The 14,658-nt window shown below is 40.0% G+C and overlaps 1 protein-coding gene across 1 annotated transcript in view; it reads left to right on the forward strand.

The window, feature by feature from the left end:
• The first annotated feature begins 11,764 nt into the window (after positions 1–11,764).
• The window catches only part of myripb (myosin VIIA and Rab interacting protein b), a 276,968-nt gene continuing 274,074 nt past the window's right edge, over positions 11,765–14,658 (forward strand). Inside the window, exon 1 of the mRNA XM_084102756.1 lies at positions 11,765–12,137. The gene's annotated coding sequence lies outside the window, so the exon portion shown is untranslated. The remainder of the gene's footprint in view (positions 12,138–14,658) is intronic.

The raw sequence follows: 14,658 nt of genomic DNA on the forward strand, positions 1-14,658 counted from the left end.
TATGCGCCATATGCTAGAGTTACACATCCCGCTGCCATTTCAGGGCTTGAATTTTGGTGCGGGAATGTGGGGATTGCGCATAATTTAAACCATTCCCGCAAGGTTAGCTTTTATAGTGCGAGAAATTCCCGCACAAATATATTCGCTTCATCTCAGAGCAAATGATTAAAAAATAAATTCACAGATGCGAGAAAAAAGATGTCAAACTGTCTTTTATTTTCGAATTTAATTCCTCAATCAGCGCTGGACCGGCATTTTCTGTCTTCCGCTGAGCCCTGGCCGTAGACAGGTCTGCGTTGCGCTGATCTTATTCACACTATCGAGTGTAGGTGCAGCATTCTAACATTGAGTCATAATGAGCTGTTTGTGAAGAAATTATCCGCTTCCAAATTATGTCATTTTAATCACGAAATTGAAACATTAAAAAACAATTTGCTCTTTATGGTGTGCGAGTGATAGAGCGCGGCAGCAACGAACCAACTGATCAGCTTGCAGCGTAACATCAACATTGAATGTTCAGCCGAACAGCTGATCATAGCTGTACAGGGCGCCTTATTATTTTTCATCTCCATAAATATATCTAGTAGTAAAGCTAATGCAAGGGCTAGAAATCAATTAATCTTTTGCTGATACTTCCTTGTCATCATGGAGAGCGCAGTTCATGGTTGCATAGCAACGACAGACGCACGGGACAGCAAGCGCTTGTGGAAAGGAGAGAGCAGCGCGCACGCGCTTTCCACTTGTTTTTACACATCTAAGGTGCGTTCCATTCGACAGGGTCCATACGCAGTGTTCACTGCTCCCCTACTCCCTGAGCACGGTATATCAGTTGAAGTGGACTTCACTGACAATAACCGCTCATTTGAAACGCCCTGCAAATGTCATCAAAGAAAGTCAACGACGGGGTCGCGCAGATTATGATATAACATAAATATATATAGGACTATATTCATATTTTAATTTTTATTATTATATTATATATTTACAATTATATTGCACTATTTTACAACTACCTAAAATAAAATCACTTTACTTCACAAACTAGCTAAGCTGGCTGCATTCACTGAGGTAAATTATAATCATCAAAAGTAGTATATGTAATATTCACAACAATAACCGTTAAAATACTGTCATTTGTATAACAATGGCGAAATGTATGAATACTTACACACATACGTAAACTCCTCCATTGTTAGTTATGACCGTTCTGACTGGTGATGACGTGGTGCGCGAAATGACAGTTGGGTGATCATCGCTCTCCACTTCCTGTGAAGTGATGTATCGATGTTCCCTTATTCCCTATGCCGTGCGCAGTGCCCTTCGAACTGAACATGTTCGCTCCCTTCGGATTGGAATCTCACTTAAGATGGCGGAAAACCCTGTGAAGTCCACTTCGCAGTCCACAACGCACCTCTAGAGCGACGTTGTTGATTGTTTGAGCATGTGACTGCGCATTTCTCCTTGTTTTCTATTGTTATGCGCAGCATATTTCCCGTGCGCACAAACACAGCCACAGACAATTAATTGTTTGTTCGGTTAGCGAAGAAGAGCATGATGTATTTTGTATAAAGTTTTTTTTAATTTTTTTTTATTAACTGTTTTGAGAACTGGAAATGCACAATTCATGCATACAAATCTGTATATATTAATAAATGAAGATGATTAAATTAGACCGATGCAAAAAACGAAATTCAGGCCCTTGCATTTATTAAGACAAACGTAGTAAAAACGAATGCAGTCTATACACTGACTTGGCAGCTCTGTGAAATGTAATACAACAGTGCCACCTACTGTCTAAATGCATTAACATTAAATGTGTGAGGTGAAACTCTTTTGCATAGACATAGGTAAATGGGTTTGTCAATTAGCCTGAAATAAAAAAAATAAAAATAAAAAATCAGATCTTGTGCTTCCTCACATTGGAGTCTCGAGTTAATGTACAAAGTTTGGTTTCGATACGTGACAGCGTTCCTGAAATATGACCTACTTCCTGTTTTGACGACTACGCCGCCGATTTCGTTTGGCTGTGACGGGCAAACGCTTCCGAAAATCAAAAATCCTTCTAGTAACTTTTGTGAGGCTTGGTCCAAGGATCATGTACGTCTAGTTTCGTGAAGTTCAGACCAAATTTGTGACCTGTGAAACTTTAGTTTCGCTTTCTGTTCAATCCACTATGGCGGACAAACGACATGGACTCGTGATGTCATCTTCGCGAGCAACTTACACCGGTACTGACCGTACGTTTTAAAGTTGGAACGGTGTCTCTGTCTCAAAGGGCCTAGGCGCAGGAGCTGGCCAAAATTTTTCTCCCGGGAATAATAATAATAATAATAATAATAATAAGAAAACTTAAGAAGAACAATAAGTGTGCTGCTTTCAGCAAGCACACTTAATTAATGATATCTGCAATACATTCATGTTGGTTCTGTTCTGTTTACCCTAAGGGCGTTATTGCTGCTCTCCCTGCTCTTATCCATGCTAGGCTGCATGGATGCGCAGGGAGTTCTTGCCCAGAACAGAACCATCCCGCCAACCTTAACTGTATGCTAATTGTCAATCGTATTTGACGATAGTGGTCCTGACAGAACTTATTTTAATTTTTCTTTTTCCACGCAATTGTGTGGTATCTGTCAGGAGTTGTTTAACAACAATAAATCATAAAAGACAGGAATAGCGAACTTCATCCATCATCTTTACTCATCACTTCCTTTCTCCACACATTACGTCAGACCACAACACTTCAAAATTGTAGTCAACAATACAATTGTAGTCAAGAACACAGCATTTTCCCCCTTTAAAAAACCCAAAACAAAACAGAATAGAACATCAGAGTTGCATCAGCAATGCAGACACATCCAAACATCAGATCTAACAAAGTAACACAGTCCTTCAACTAACTAGCTTTCGAACATCACGTTTAAGTCTAGTATTATGAGTGTGTGTGTAGGAGCAGTGATTTCAGCCAGAGTTGTTGGTGTCTTCCATGTCTCTCCATCACTAAAAATGTATGTTCCCAGCCCCAGTCTTTTGGCAACTAGAGGATCAGTAAACTTTCAGTGTCCCTTAGCAACATGCAAGGGGTTCCGTACCCTCACTTTATCCCACTCCTGGAAACAAGGAGTGCGAGCACCACACTTGGCATTAGTGTACTTTTTTATTTTGTGTTGCACCTGTGTAACCCTTCTGCGAACAGTCATGTCAGTTGGCGGTGCACTGGAGCCAGTGGCGGAACTAGAGTTTTATACATGGGGTGGCCAGGGGGTGGCCACTGCTACTTTCGGGGGTACACAGTACACACACACACACAGTGGAAAAGCTTATGGAAGGAATTGGGTCACTCTGTTTGTGTCTATAAGTGTTGAACATCCAAAATATTTGCAGAAAACAAAGCTTAAGCACCAAGGAGATAAGATACCGTAGCATGTGTCTGTTATGTACTGCTGCGTTTATTTACAAAAAAACTCACATTTACAACCAAAAAAAACTGTTTTTTTAATTGTACTTGAAAAATGTAAACAATTGTATTGCCCATCAATATAAAATCTTATCCTAGGAAGATTTAATACAACATAATTCTTTCTTTATAATAATTTATAATTATTCTTTCTAATTATAATTATTTTTTTGTGTTCATTTTTGGGTGAACTATCCTTTTAATCTGGCAAAATCATCTCAACTTAAATTCCTGAATTGGGTATGTGATTGACTGCCTGACTCTGGTAGATGCTCTGACCTGTTGCTGGTCCTGAAGTCTGACCACACTGACTCTGACTAGCCAGTGGTGATGCAAGGGCTGGGGTCTGTTTGCACCTGATCTGCCTGTTAGTCATTTTAAGCCAAAATGGGGGTCAACCTTGAACAAATTGCAACAGAAGCAAACTCAACAGAAGCAAGAGATTGGGTTTGGGACTGGGTCTGGGACTGTTTCTGGGGGACGAGTCTGAGGGAAGAACAGGAGACAATGGTAAGGAGAATGCAAAGGACAAAAGGTAAAATAAAAAGTGAATCCCCAGAAACAGTTTTCGAAACTTTCCCCTAATGGGATTCTTCTAGACTTTTTTTCCTTACTCAGGACATATTGAGGATACAAAATTATTTGAGTTTGCTTCTGTTGCAATTTGTTCAACCTTTTTTCATAAAATGACTGGACTATGTTTGTGCTTATTTAAAAAGTAGGCTACTCTGATATCTCTCCCTTTCTTTTCATGTTTAATTGACCCTGTTCAAAAATATGACAAATTTAAAATATGATTCCAATCATATTTATATTCTAATCATCATCCAATTACCAACATTTTTATCTTAACTCTTTCTCGCAGTAGCCTATAAAAAAAATGGTGTTTTTGGTAATTTTCACAATTTCATGGCACCCCAGAATATTTTGTTGTATGAATATCTGAACATACCAAAAGAATGAACAGACAAAAAATTGTTTTATTCTAGCTTTGTGCATCTTTTTTTATCAACACTTGAATGTTGGCAAGTTTCATAAAAAGCAACATGAGCAAAAAGCTGAGAAAATCGCATTTTTATCAAAGACTACATCTAGATCAGATTCATAATGATGATCAAAACACAGTAGATCGAGTCCATCAACACCCTACACCCATAAAGCTTCATAGTCCTATAGTGATCGCATTATGATATCACTTGTTTCTGCTTTTCTTTGCCTGCGTTTTGATCTCCTATCCTCACATTAGCTAGAACATTTGTATACTGTAACGGCAAGGTACTGCATATGCGTGTATTAGGCCTAATGTAGGCTATTCGGAGCAAACCACCCTGATGCTAAACCTTAAAAACTTACTTCAAATATGATGTTTTCTTATTCGGTGAAGTTCGGTATCTTGCAACCATCTCTCGTCCTCTGCTCGTCCGTTTGAAAACTGTGCGCGCGCCGCGCTGCCGGCGAACGTAATTTTTTTTTTTTTTAAATCAGCATCAGCAACTGCCAGTAGCAAATAAAATTTTGGGGTGGCACCCGGGGTGGCCAATCGCATGTCAGGGGTGTCCAGTGCCACCCCGGACCCCCCTCTGGCTCCGCCACTGACTGGAGCAGATGGCAAAATAGACAGCCTTGTGTGCATTTGCCTGCCATAGAGGAGCTGAAAGGGTGAAGTACCAGTTGCAGCACGTAGAGTGGCACGGTACACCTCCAAGAAGTCAGTTACCACAGGTTTCCATGACCGATGATGCTGGATGGCCATTTGTACAGTGTGTTTGAGCACATGGTTGAACCTCTCTACAGCACCATTAGCTGCCGGGTAGTAGAAAGAAGAATGATGGTGATAGATATCCCTTCCTTCCAGCAAAAAAGTGAAAGTTGCAGACAATACTCAATGGATTGCATTGGTGGCTGAAGACTGATGACAGAAACAAAACTACAGAATCCGTAATGACAGTGTGAGTAAAGGAGACCTCGGGTCATTTGCTGTTATAATCCGTTAATGTTATAGCAAACCTGCAGTTGGATGCAGTAGTGTCAAATGGCCCGACTATATCCACAGCCACTTTCTGGAGAAGAGCAGGATGTGACTTGACAGTTTTGTCATAGAGTTGATACTTGTGGCAGGAATGGACAGCATCATAACCCTGAGCATCCATCCCTGTCCAACAATAGAGATTACAAAGGCGTTGTTTGGTTCTCACCTCTCCCTTGATGTCCTTTGTGCGCTATGGAGACCAGCTACTTTGCGCTAAGAGGAGCAGGTGAAATCAGCCGTGAGCCTCGGAAGATGAAGTTGTCCTTAACAGACAGTTCTAGTCACAGTTTATAGTACAGCAACAACTTAACGTCCAGTCCCTTGGGTGAAGGAGGCCAACCATTATAAATCTGTGTACAAAGTTTGGTTAGAGCAGGACATATCAACATCAGCAGCAGAGAGAGAATTACAGGCAGCAGATAGAAAAGCAACAAACTCCTCATCAACATCAGGAGCTGGAGCAACAGCATTCTCTGCAGGAGAACCATGGTAAGGGCAAACTTGACAGATAATCAGCAGGAGCATTTTAAAACACCTGTACACGTGATTCATCTGGAAGAAGACCGTCCACTGAAACAGTATGACCTAAGAACAGCTTGCTGGTTTGCCGGAAGTGACACTTGTCTTTATTGAGCTAAAAGCCAACAGCTTCTAGTCGTTGTAAGACCGCTTGAAGTGCTTTGTCATGCAGGGATATGTCACTTCCATGGATGATAATGTCATCTAGGTAATTTTCAACCACAAGTCAGGCAGGATGATGGTCATCATCTTCTGAAATGCCTCAAGTGCTGAAGCCAATCTGTAAGGAACACGACAAAAACGGAACAGTCTGTAGTGAGTAATAAAGGTCATTAGGTCATGACTGTCCTCATGCTGCGGCACTTGGTAGTAAGTGGTAGTCAGGTCGATTGTAGAGAAAACAGTAACACCTTTTAGAGCAGAGAGACTGTGTGGCAATGGAAAGTCCACGATCACTGCTTTATTTGGCTCTCTGAGGTCAACGCACATCCTAATTTTACCTGACTTTTTCTGCGTAACAATAATTGGTGACACCCATGCAAAGCCGTCGATGTGTTTTATCACCCCAGCTGCTTCCAAGCAATTTAATTCCTTTGACACAGAACTACAACCAGAGAGTGGCAGAAGTTTTTGGTGCACAGGTGTGATGGTTTCATCCAGCTTTACACGGTGTTTACACAGAAAGGACATTAGGAGGCAGGTCTATATTGTTTGGAATCCTCACATGCAGTGCAGACATTAGGTCCCTCCCCATGAAGAGTGTCCCTTTGTACACAATGAAAAACTTAGCAGGAATGGTCATAGAGTGGTCATGTAGGGAAACATTCGCTGACAAACATCCAACCACCGGAATTAGGGATTTTGAATATGTCACAAGCCTAGCTGTGGGTTGCGATAGCACAATTTTACTGAAATTCAGAAGTGCTGTAGGGCAGGATAGATATGGAAGACCCACTGTCAACCACCAAATCCACCACACAAGTCTGTGAGCCAGAAGTAAATGTCACTGTGCTTGTAATGCTGGGAGTACAAGCTGAGTATTCTGTGTACAGTACAGTAACTTCTGGAAATTCAATTTCACAGACCTCGCACATTTAGCACAATGTCCATTCTTTTTATACTTCCCGCATGTTGCAGTTGCAGCTGGGCAGTTCATAGTGTTAGCTAAGAAGAAAAGAAAACTAGAGGTATTTCACATTTCGTGGAAGGAAAGTGTTATTGCCTACAGAAATGCCTTAAAAACAGCTGGATCTGCTTACTTTTCAACTCTCTTAGAAATGAACAAACACAACCGTAGGTATTTATTTGATATAGTGGCTAAATTAATGAGAAAAAAAGCTTTCCAAACGTCATGCTATAGACCCCCTGAAGAACAATTCCAGTCATTTTTTGCTATAGGAGAGGAAGAATTGTCTAAACTTGTTAAATCATCAAAATCAACAACATGTTAGATCCTATACTGACTAAGCTACTGAAAGAGATGCTTTCAGAAGTCATAGATCCTCTTCTTAATATTACAAATTCATTATTGTCATCAGGATATGTACTAAAAACTTTCAAGCTGGCTGTTATTAAACCTCTTATTTAAATAATTTCAAATTATTAAAAAGTTTCCATCGCCGCAGAGCCGGAGCCTCAACGAGTGTCTGAGCAGGTGTGTGAGCCGGCAACACCGTGCGCCGTCGAGGGAGTCCTCGTAGAGTTCGAGGGAATGTAAGGCCCAAGGGAATGTATAGGCCCCGTTTATACTCCCGCCACAGAGGGTGATCCCACCCAACTATACTCCTGTGTTTCCGCTGGTCCCGTCCAGCAAAAGTTCTCCTGTGCTTCCAGTATGGCCTCCCAGCCTTCCTCTCCCGCCTCCTCTTCAGATCCCTGCCAGTTCCTCTTCCTATTCGCTGCTGTTTCCCATCAGCCCCTCGGTTCCTCCTCCACCAGCCCTCCGTGGGGTGGATACACCTCATGCCTGGCCATTGGCTCTCTGTCTGCGCTCTGGGCTCCTTCTCCACTGGCTCTGTCTCCATCCGTCATCCCCATGGCCTCCTCGATGAGATTTACACCATGGCTCCGCCCTCGCTCGACTCCGCCGTGGGGCAGCATCCTGGCTGGTGTCTGGATATCCATCCGACTTCTGCTCCTGGCCTCTCACTGGATCCTTCCACTCCTCCATGGACAGTATTTTGTTCCCCGGACTCTGCATCATTTTCTTTTACTCTACGCCCTCCTCCCTTCTTCCTCAGTTGGTCTAGTTACGGCGTGAGGATGCGCCTTTTTGGGAGGGGGCATTCTATAACGTATGTTCTGTGTTTCCCCCTTCATTTTGTTTTTGGTTCAATCTCTGTGACCTAGTTTTCCCCAGTCAGTGTAATTAGTCATTTCATTCACCTGTGTCCAGTTAATTACCTGATTAAGTTTTTTTGTTTACCCTTGCATTTATACCCTGTGTTCTCCCTCATTCTTCGTCCGTTCTCGTCTGTTATAGCGTGTTATGTTTTTGTTATTAAAAGATCCTGTTTCCTGTTCCTCCTCGTCTTTGTGTGCTTGCTACCACGTTACGTAACAGTACGTTAGTAACAGCCACTTTTTTTTGACCAACGATAATGAAAAAAAAAGTCTAATCCTCATCGCCAATTTGGTGTATCTGTCATGAGTTATTAAACAGCACACGAGACAGGAGTAGCAAACTTCATCCTTCATTTCTTTACTCATCACTTCCATTTTCCACACATTATGTCAGAACACTTCAAAATAGTAGTCAACAATACAATTCTTCTCATGAACACGACAAATAACAAACTTATATCCACCAAAAAGTGGTTAAATTTAAATTGCTGGGCCCACCTGAGCTGTTATTTTATCTCATAAATCAACGGCTGCTCTGTCTTTGAGTTGTGGTGAGGATACGTGGCCCAGTTACTCCAGTCTGAAGTATGACATTTTCATGAGGAATGCACTTACAGGGAGCATTTAATCAAAGGAAAGCAAGTCGGAAAGAGCTTTAAACATTCCAGCACTGAAGATTATCCACATTCAGCCAAGCACGCACGCACGCACGCACGCACACACTCATATACAAGATTACAATCTTAAGATTACAGGAGCTAAACTTTTTACTGACCTTTTTAGGTTTTTTTTGGTTAAAAAGAGGTGACAAGGACTGAATGCATCTGAGATGTCAGTTATTATATATATATATATATATAATTGTTTGGTATTTTATCACTAAGACTGCTAATTGCTTCCCAAAAATGTATTTTAAAGCAATATTGAGTTTTCACAATTATGCTAGGGTGTCAGTAATTAGATAATTTTACAGGATGTACCCTTTGTAATCCCTATAATGGAAAAAGGTGAACAGGGTGATCTAGCCATAATTGTTTTGCCATGTCAATCTGATTTAATTCTAAGCAGAAAGAGCAACAATCATCTAGGGGTTGAAATGTTATTGAAATCACAATTTTCCACTGTACCCTTGAAAAAAGCACCAAATCCTGGATTGCTATAGGGACTGGCCATGCAATCCGGGGATAGATCTTACAAGCGTCTTTCCTTTTTTATTATTATTATTTAATTGGTACCAGTGTAATCATGAGTGTTATTGTGTACAATCATCATTTGTACGTCCCATTATACATGATACATTTGTCATACTTTACGTGTTTGTACATTTGGTAATCAGATTCATATTTCATACCAATTAATGACCTGATTTTTTTGCTGAGTAATATGTCATCTAACCTGCTGAGAGGCTAAATTAATGGCTTGACGTATTGTGTTTTGCTTTGTTTTTATTTTGTTAGGGGCCAAGCACCGAAGGTGCCCTAGCCTTTGGTTGTATCCAATGGGAGTCAAAGGCAGCCTTATGAACTGTACCTTCTAAAATTATGAAATTAGGTACACTTATAGGGGTGGTCCTGAATAGTAATCTGACCAAATTTGGAGTCTCTAGAACCAACTCTTTAGCGCCACCACCAGTTCATAAATTCACTTTTCAAATGGTTATAACCTTTATAGCTTTTTAACCTTTGTCCTAGAGCTTTTTGTTGTTGTTGTTGTTTGTTGTTTTTGTTATATTTCTGGTCATTTCTTACAATGAGACCTTAACATTTATAGGAAAGTTTAGAGACATTTAGGACCAAATGGTTTAACATTGGGAGACTATTTATTTTTTGGTTGAAAAATTGTGTCTGTGCTTTTGACTCAAGTTTACTTGCAAAACCTAAGACCATTTTTTGTGTGTGGTGTATTGTGTAGTGCATTAGGACTGTATTTATTAAGACTTTGATCGAATCCTGTGTGATGCAAACTTTTGCCATTTAAATTTTGCTTTGTCTATAATGTTCCCTAAAAAAATCTGGCCAAAAATAACAGAAATACCATGTTGTTTTTGCTTTGCTTTTGTATTACTCTCCACCAGTTGGGAACCATCTTATTCACTCTACATAATAAAATATATTCCGCATATCTAATCAGACTTAATTATTACTGTACTATTAGTCAGCTATAATGTATGCATACATGAAATTTGCATTACGTGCACAATATGCACAGACTAATTTATTTTGAAAATAGACCACAATTTTACAAGAGATCCATGTTTATAATTTGAATGGATAGGAGACATAAGGAGTCTTTTCTGTACAAGTCCCCTTAGATGAATGGGCTTGAGTGAATCTGAGCAGCAGCTGGATCCCCTAATCTCTGTCAGGCTCAGTTGGAAGTGTCTGTTTGTGGGATATTTGAAATGTGATTGTTGTTTATCCTAATTCTCTTCTGTTATTTTCTTCACATCCACCGTGAAGCACTTTAGTTAGTCCCCTGAAGCCTGCTGTTCTCAGCAGTTTCACTGCACTGTGGCGATAAGGAGCTAAGAGATGTCTTGCCTTTCTATTTGATCCTCTTTCTGGCTGCTCTCCAAACCACCATCGTGAGGAATGTGTTTACAGGTTGTATGGGTGCAGCACTGATAGATTAGACTGTTGAGACTATGTGTGTCGACGTGTTAATGAGAGTCAGTGCTTTCTGTCATTTCTATTGTCTCTGTCTCCTCATCTTATATTGTGATTCAAAGGTCCATGGAAAAAGGCACTTATTACTGGACTCTCACACATACTGCATATCCAGGGTTAATTATTATTATTATTATTATTATTTTTTGTCAAAACTTTTTGTCACCTGCCAATAGCGGTTAAATCAAGAAAGCCAGCCATAAATACCAGCTATTTTATTTACTTTTCAAAGCCTGATTTGAAAACATTTGGTGCTTGGCGAGTGATACTTTTAAACCTTGCTCCATGCAGTTAATACATTTAATGAATTATTTAACTTTCTGATTTAAACACTACATCTGAGCATATTTTTTTTATTTTTTTATTTTTTTATTGAATAAAACAACATTTTTAGATTGAAAAGATTTGTGAAATATTGTAAGGTAAATCTATCTATCCATTCATCCATTCATTTCTTCATCTGTCTAATCATATTTCCTTTTCTATCTATAACATCCAATCATAAATCCATCTAAGAACTGAGTTACTTATATTATCTAACTGAAAGTTCCTGGACTCACAGTAATGCCAAATTAATGAAATGTTGTGGCTTTATTTGAATTAAGCTCTCTGATATGCACTGCAACATTACCAATTCGATTACCTCGCTTTTCATTCGCCTTTACTTTGAGAGAGGATGGAGTGGAGTAGCCTGGTTCTGCGTGTGTTAGTGGATGTTTCAAAAACGGGCAGAACCCTACGCTGTGATTGGCTGATCAGCGGGATGCTCAGGTGTTGGAGGAGGATGCAAGCAGCCGCTGGATGTCACCATGTGTCTGAGAGGAGATAGCCACACTGAGGGGGAAAAGAAAGCTGTCTGATTAAGGGCTAATCAATTATTAGCCGTTTCATTTATTCATTAAATAATAACTTATCCGCTGCAGATATTAGTAAATAGCTATATTGCTGTAAATAGAAGGAAATCCTGTAAATCATTTCGCACCAGTCGGCGCCCCATAAGTCAAAGCGCGTGACTGTGTGTGCCTGCGTGGGAAATCACAGATCACCGATCAATGGAAGTTAACCGAGCCAAACCCGCCTCGCTGTCAGTGCGTGGACGTCTGTAGCCTGCGGACATTTATTTCACGTAAGTTTGTGCAGATGCCACATTGATTCTGTTTGGATCCTATTGCTTGAGCTGTTTGAATCGTTAATGAATGTGCAAAAGTTTCTGTGTGAATTGTACAATTGACCAGTACAATGAGAGAATGGAGAGTGAATGTTTGTCTATGTGACCACGCGTGTTTATTACAGAAATCGATTTATTTTACATGCAAAGTGTTCAAGGTGCACCTGACTCATTTAGTCATCTGCCTATGGCAAGCCGTTTTAACGTTCACTTAAAAAGGTTATAAGTAAAAGGTGGCTGCTGTTTGTTGATGGTGCCTGGTGACTGTGGCTGAATCCGAAATCGCCCTCTAAACCCTCATTCACTATTCCCTACGTTAGTCCACTAATACTGTTCACTTGAAGAAAACGAGTAAGCGAATTCGAACAGCCGTTGAGCGTACATCGGTTCTACATTCGTTATTGCTGTGTAATGTGGGATTGAATAAGTGCACTCAATAACATCCACTATGGTTTGGGACACCACAACAAATGGCTGTCCCCTCAAATAACGCCCTATTTGATGGTATAGGGGGTGATTTCGGATTCAGCCTGTGTGTCTGTGCATTTACAGCGCATTAAGCTAATTGCCTACACAGAATATGGTGGCATTATAATATAACAATGTAATATGTAACGATAAAGTTTGCAGTGGCTTCATAAATTAATTAAAAACATAAAGAAGCAAAGCACACCTGATGCACATTTCTTTGTTCTTCATTTTCTAGAACTAGAGTTTAAGAACCTTGCTGTATTTTTGTGTAAATAATTAAGAGAAAGTACACCGCCATCTTGCTCCGACGAAAGTGACTTGAACGCACATGCCGTAATAAACACGACTTCCCACCTCGTAAGTACGAACTTCCCAGGAGGACTTGAACGGACATTAATTCACAACCACAGAGGAGAACCTTCAGGGCCCTCAGAGAGGCCTATTGTCAAGTCAAGTTAAATCACCTTTATTTTTTATAGTGCTTTATACAATGCAGATTGTTTCAAAGCAGCTTTACAGTGATCAACAGGAAAATAATGATTCATTTAGGGCTGCACGATATTGAAGAAAAATGCGATATGCGATAACTGTGATACGACATTGCTTTAAGTGTATAAAATAAGTTTAAATTATATTTAAATATATTTAAAATGAAAACTAAGATAAAAAAATGTAAAACTAAAACCTGAAAACTTAACATCAAGAACATCCAGTTAAACAAAAACACCTGAAACTAGGGGTGGACAATTAGTTATTTTTGTTGTTTTAATTTATCTTGTTATTAAAAATAAGAACAAAGAGGCAAATTACAAACAATAGGACAAATACAATAAAACCAAGTTACAAATTAAATAAACTGCTTTAAGTTTTTCAGGTAGGCCTACATTAGATCTATTTAACAGTAACAGTGAAGTAAGAAACAATACAGAAACTGAATAATCAAATGTAAAACTAAACACTGCATCTTCATATGAATTAAATTTACACTGATTCGTAATAAAGCTACAAAAGTTCTTCAGTCAAGAGCAGTGAGTGATTTTCTCTTTATTATTTGTTGTTTGACAGATAGCTGCAGGTTTACTGTATTAGGCTGCTGTCACTTTAAGACTTAATGCACGGATCCCACTGACATGCATCCGATTTCTTTCCCAATGGTTTACGTTCACTTAAGACATAACTGTGTTTACATGAATACTCGCTAGGCTAGATGTTCAGCCGCAACAACAGTTACATCACTTGCCCGCCGCGGCACCAACCCCTACCGTCATTTTAATTTTTTTATAGTAATGAAAATAATTTACTTCAGTTAGAGAACAGACACTACAATTAAAAACTGAATGCGTCTTCTCAATTCAGCTTGAGCCAATCAAGAGTCGCAGCACAGATCAGCAGCAGGACTCCGATTTCACCTTATTCTTGAATGATAAGACAATGGCAGAAGATTGGGTTTGAAAAGGAAATGTAAAAGAGCCTATTTAAGCGAGTTTGTCTTTGTACTGTTTAGGGATGCACCGAAATTTCTGCTCCTGGAAAATATCGCCGAAAATGGCATTTTCGTTTTTTCAGAGTTTCACTCTGGCTCTGCATGTTTTGTGACTTTGTGAGTGGCTCCGCTTCCGAAGATGCTCAACTTCGAAGCGTGTTCCGCTGTGCTCTCCGCTCCGTTTTCTGCCCAACAGCGCGCTCTGCCCAATGTTCCGCAGCAACCTCTGTGTGTGTGTGTTGCTCACGGCCCAAACGCATGTACTGGTCACGCTCACCCGAAAGGCAAAGTCCACTGAAAAACGTGCCGACATGAAATTTTGCTGGACTTGTTTCTGTTTGCAATAGCCCTGTGCTGTAATATGGTGTGTATAGCCGTGCTGGGCAACGCTGGTAAAATGACGCTACCCTCTCCTTCACTGATCCTCTCCCTGCTATCACATGCTCTGATAATAATTGCTTTGTTGGACTACTTTATTTTGATAATAGTTCAAAAATAAGTCTGTTAAATCTGATTCTGCTGCAT

The sequence above is a fragment of the Abramis brama genome (genome assembly GCF_963993115.1).
Source record: "Abramis brama genome assembly, chromosome: 24".
Lineage (NCBI taxonomy): Eukaryota > Metazoa > Chordata > Actinopteri > Cypriniformes > Leuciscidae > Abramis > Abramis brama.